This window comes from Athalia rosae, chromosome 2 (genome assembly GCF_917208135.1).
Source record: "Athalia rosae chromosome 2, iyAthRosa1.1, whole genome shotgun sequence".
NCBI classification, from domain to species: Eukaryota; Metazoa; Arthropoda; class Insecta; order Hymenoptera; family Athaliidae; genus Athalia; species Athalia rosae.
The window spans coordinates 20,255,615-20,261,436 of record NC_064027.1 but is presented as its reverse complement, the minus strand read 5'-3'; the positions used below and the strand labels follow the sequence as shown (position 1 = coordinate 20,261,436).

Below are 5,822 nucleotides of genomic sequence, written 5' to 3'. Positions count from 1 at the left end.
ATCAGATCAAACAGTAGATCTGGTGAGCGGGCTATAAGTCTTTCACTCTTTCACTCTCTCGACCTCTTCTCTTTTATTTTCTTTCAATTTTTTTTTTTTCTCTTGATTTTTCTCCCTCTCACCGCGCGTCGTTAAATCATCCAAATTATATAGGAACTAGAGTCACATACATATTATACACGTGATTATCCGACGACGTCTTTTACTCGAGATAAAAATCGACCCAACGGAGTGATATAGTTTTTCGGTGACTCGCTAGATTTCTTTTATTATTGAGACAAAAACGAAGAGAACAAAAAATATCACGATAAAAAGAGAACTCGAAATGTACGTTACGTGAAGATAAAACAAAAAATAGTCTTTAAAATTTTTGCGGATATAATATTATTGCACTACGGGATATACGTATAGGTATACGCACAGCGTACAAGATCTAACCGCCCGGCAATAATTTTCGTGCCCCATTATTCGATATTTTATATACCTATGTATAACGAGAGGAGGTATCTCATGGTGCTAAAGGATCTTTAAAACATGGTCGAATGGTCCACGAAAGGCGAACACATTTTTATAGTTTCATACAGTCGCGGCATAGGCATATACGTATACGTATGCGTGTATAATGTAGACGCGGATCGTACATCGGGAAATGGTATAACCTTATCGTTTACTTAATTTTTATTCGCTACATTTCACACAAATGTCTTGGCTCCGTCGCTTTCATAATAGTAATAATAACAACAATAATAGCAACGGTACAACACTAATGACAGTAATGACAATGATAACGATAAATTCGATCAATTTATGACGAAATGTAAAAAAAAAAAACAAATCGCAGGAAAAGAAGAAAGACTATAGGTAAGAAAATCAGAACAAGTGACGGAACTTTTTCATGATTTATTTCCAGATCAAGTCAGGTGTACTTGGATGCGAGTGATTTTTTTTTTTCGTTCTTCGGGTTCGAATTTGACGATTTTCGGATACTTCGTACGACGTACGGCACATGTGCATATAATATTCTATGTATATCATCTAGAAATATACGATACACATACGTGTACCGTATACCTATTGCTAGTCCTTGTATAGGGGAGCGTGACGTGGTGTTTCAAAATATATATATGTATATATATTTTTTTCGTTTTTATTCATTTTTATTTTATTTTTCTCCCCTCGGAAGCACATTAAATTAAGTTACGGTCCGTGGATTTTTAACGCAGTTACGGGTATTCGAAAGTTATTTATGTTTCTAGGAGAAACCTGCGGCAGCTATGATATCGTGCGTCATGTCGAGTCTTTCCTTTATTCTGCAAGTTTTTCCCTTTTTTTTTTTTTTTTTTTTTTCCATCATTCTCTTCGTAGTGTTTCATTTTATTTTATTCTTTACTCTATCGACTCGCAATCGGTACTCCACGATTGCACCGCAAGAAAGGGCGAAAAAGTTTTTTTCATTCTCGACGTTTCCGATTTTCCAACCGATCGAACGATTTTCCACCAATTATACCGATCTTCGTTAGAAAATAATTAACGCAAGTTACGCCGATCGGGCGCAAAATGAAATAGAGTGCTCGGAGAAATACACGAAGGTTAGTCAGACATCGGTACACGTAACAGGTATCGGAGTCGCGCGCGCCCTGAAAAGGGAATCGAGGTCCGATTGTGAGTTACAGTTCGTCAAAGCTCGCACCGCTCTTCGGAGCTGCTAGACGGGTCGGCGTTTAGTCGTACCTCTTTTCGTTCGTTTTTTTTTATTTTTCTTCCTCTTGTTATTTTATTTTCTCAAGTTCGTTTTATTTTTTTTTTTTACTCATTCTAAATATGCATTATCCAATTTAGTTCGATTACACGGACTAGCCATGACGATCGCCGAGCCCCGTGCCTGTATTCCATCCCCGTTCCCCCCACCCCCGAGCTTTTTCCTCCTCTTTCTTTCTTTTACTGCTTCGCCGCTTCTCCCTTACTTCCCTCACGTCCCCTATACCCTCCACTCTCTCGGTATATAAAACATATATATAGCTTCTATACGCCGAGGAACGTAAAAACCTAATTTAAAAATGCTTAACAGCAAAAGAGTCGAACCTGCACTCGGTCGGTGATCGCTTATACTATATACCTCGAACTTATACCCCTGACGGATTCATTTTCTCCTCTCTCTTTTACTTTTTTTTTTCAGATTTCTTCTTTTTTTTTTTCTCTCTCTCTTTTCTCTTCATTTTGTTTGTCCTAGTTCCATTTTTCTGGGCATAAAATTGTCAAGTACCTGCGTCCGAAATTCATTTGCATCTGATTCGCCTACCTGAAAATAATTTACCCCGCATAATAATTTTGTCAAAGGTACTTATGAGAAAAAAAAAACATCTCACACATACTCTGAATTTGAAAGGAAAAAGTAGAAGAATTTCATCGGCATTTCTTTTAATAAAATAATGGAAACATTTCAAGGTTGGAAGGCCATTTCCGAATACGGTGGGGGTAGTTTATATATATATAGTAGTATATAAGTAATTAATTTTCGCCGCTATGCACACATACCGGTATATATACCGTATTGTTATGTATTATATACTATTCCCGAGAGTTGTTACCGCGGGACGCGCGACCACTTGCGCGACGCTGCGCTCCGCGATCAAATATACATATGCATATACATATATGTGCGACGGATACACGTACTATGTACATACGTCTGTGTTATACATGGGTATGTGTACGTGGAAAGGTTTCGCGCTCCGCGCCGAGAGGAAACCTGGCGAGGGATGGGGAAAAGGCTAGTTAAGCTTGGGTTGCACGGGATGTAACCGCGATGGTCGTGGCTGGTATATACGTATACATATACATATACATACATATATATATAAATATTTCGAATTGGGTATACACGCGTAGAAATTATACACACGTACAGCAGGCCGCGTGCGCGCATCATCCCGTTGGGCAATTCAATTCCCAGTTCATCCTGAAGAGAATCGCGGAGTAATTTCGGACCCCGGCGATGAAATTATCGCTTAGAATCGCCGCGAGACTAGTTTAGGCGTGTGTACTGTGTAGGTACACGGATGCACGTACACCTGGAGAAACGGATGTGTACGTGAGTGTTATATGTGTACCTATATCGCCGAATTATTTTACCCTCGATTTCGAAACTTCGGAGATAAGAGTGGAGAGGTTCGAACTTCCGATAGTTTTCGCTGTTTTCTCTAATGCTCGGTGACTCGATTTTTCCGATTTATCTGTTTTGTTTTTTTTCTCATGTATGGGAATATTTTCATGGAATTCGAATTTCGGAAAACCTCTTCGCAAGGTACATTCCAAAATTTGTACTTTTTTCGAATCTTTTATCCCGAAACGGTGAGATCTGTTCGAAAATTTTCGTTCGATTTGATTCTCTTTGAATCTTTGCAGTTTTTGTCTTTTTTAAAAATATGAAACTTCGCAGTCCTACGTTTGTCGGACAGCGCCATATATATTTTCAAAGAGTAAAATAAAAACAAAAATCCTCCGGCTTCATTTTCTATGAAATACAATCAAAAATCAAAATAAAAAATTCAGGCCAACTCGAAATGGCAAGGTATCGAGAATGGAAACCTCTTCATGTACCTACATACGCAACATACATGTACATACATATATGCGCGTGCACGTATACATATTACATTATACCTAACCACTCGAGGTTGAAATTAGTCAGTGTCGCGCGAACGGCCAATGAGTATATTTTTTCTATTTTTTTTTTTTTTTTTTTTTTTTTCGGAAGAAGGGTATATAATATTTGAAGAATCCCCGCTGTGTGCCCCGGTTGCCCCCTGCTGAAAAAGTCGTTAAGGGTCACCCGACGCGCCCCGGGGATGCCAAAGGGCGCGACTTTTGGGTCCCACAATATTATAACTTACAACCTTAGCGTATACCGGGCTGCGGTTGCGGTGCAAGTTATACTCTTGAAAGTTTTTTCCTCTCTTTGAAGTAAAACGAAATATGAAAAAGAAGCGCGATATCCCCGTATGATACCAGGTGAATAATCCGCTCTGACAGCCGATTGAGAAATTAAAATATAAAAATTAAATATCAAAAATTCCTTCCCACAAATACCCTACAGTCCGGTAAAAAAAATTCCGTAAAACGAACGAATAATGCAACCAATAGTCATCGTGAAAATTGTCAAGATTCCTTTACGGTTCTCAGGCTCTTTTTCGACTCATTCCGTTATCCCGTCGGTTTTACATCATGTATACGCGTAGTGATATTTAAACAAATCGAAAAAAATGAAAAAAAAAATAAATTGTTAACAACCATGAATCGCGTGGACAGGGTATGACACGATTGGGGAATACAGCAGGCTTGAATAAGACACGAATCAATTTGCTTTCACACGATCAAGTCATTGACACGGAACGCTCTTTTATTACTACTCACAAACCCCCTTCGCAGGCTATTGAACTATTTCCGATTTTTCTTTTTAATCATCTTCTATTTTTTCTTTTGTATCGTTTTTTGGTTCATTTTTTTTTTACCTTCTTCCTCATCATCATCATCATCATTATTGGAAAAATAAATGACTCTCGGATACATTAGCGTAGGCGCGAAAGATGGGCGTGTCCGATGTTAATAAGCCTTCATTAGAAACGATTAGTGGGTAGAAGAAAAGGGACTCACCAAAAATCTTCGGGCGGTAAATCCATTGTGACATTATTCCTAATTTCGAAAAGGGCGGGATCGAAACTTCTTTCTCTTAGACAAAACCCGACCGAAATTTTTCTTCGAGTTTCTCGAAACAGCTGGCTGCTGATCTCGTTCCGTGGATATTTACCGAAACACACGAGGATACGGTAATTTTTGGAAAAAAAATGCAGAACAGACGCGAATCTAATCGTAAGTGTTTTCGTGGCGAAACCTACATCGCTCGAAGATAAGATCGGCTAGCGCAAAAAAACGTCGAGTAAAAATTGAAAGACAAAAAATTGAAGAAAATAAAAATGTTCACAAAAAGGTATAAGAGCGGATAATGAGGATGAAATTTTTTTTTGCGGGCGTGCGACTTTGCACGCATTTAGTCGAGTGTAACCTGGTATGGAGAAAAAAAGAAAAAAAAAAACGAAGCGCGAGAAGAAGGGTAAGGGTGGTGGCCGCAGGGTATATTTACGAATTCGTACGTCGCAGATGCGAGTGTAAACCGCAGCATGGCCCGGAATAACGTAGAGTCGTGCGGTGGCCGTGGCGCTGATTCATGACATTTGATTAGAGCATTGTCGGAGTGCGAGAAATTCAAGTCGCCACCCCCTCCCTGAAATCTCGGATCGCCCCTTTAAAGCTTGAACAGCGCGACATACATAAGGCATCCCACCGACCGTCGGAGCCCCTTAGGCTTTTTGCGATAGAAATTCGACGACAACGGCTATTACGATCATTGCACGTGGAACGTACTGGTAACCGGAGTTAGAGAACAGCCCCGCAATCAGGGACGACGACCCATTCTTACTGCCGCCGCTGTTGCTGTTGCTGTTGCTGCTGTTGCTGTTGCTGCTGCTGCTGCTGCTGCACCGCAAACTCAACCCTTGCAACCCCCTTTATCATGCCCCCGCCGTTGATTCTTTTCTTTTTTCTTTTTTTTTTTTTTTTTTTTTTTTTTTCTTTTCGCGACGCCTCCAAACCCATGAATCGAAAACCAACGACGATTCATCTACGTTTTCCACCTAGTCATTACGCTATACGTATCATTATTACTGCTTTTCTACTTTTTCCTGTTCCTCTTTTTTTTTTTTTTATTCCTTTCTTCCAGTTGCGGGGATGTCGTAATCTGTCCACGCGCTCGCACGTTATATGGG

General features: G+C 39.7%; 1 long non-coding RNA gene across 1 annotated transcript; it reads right to left on the bottom strand.

Annotated features, from left to right (window-relative positions):
- Positions 1-1,135: 1,135 nt before the first annotated feature.
- On the bottom strand, positions 1,136-5,508 carry LOC125500082. Its single transcript, XR_007277265.1, has 2 exons — positions 4,654-5,508; positions 1,136-2,299 (listed from the first exon to the last, which is right to left on the bottom strand). It is a non-coding gene; the product is annotated as an uncharacterized LOC125500082 (long non-coding RNA).
- Positions 5,509-5,822: the final 314 nt, after the last annotated feature.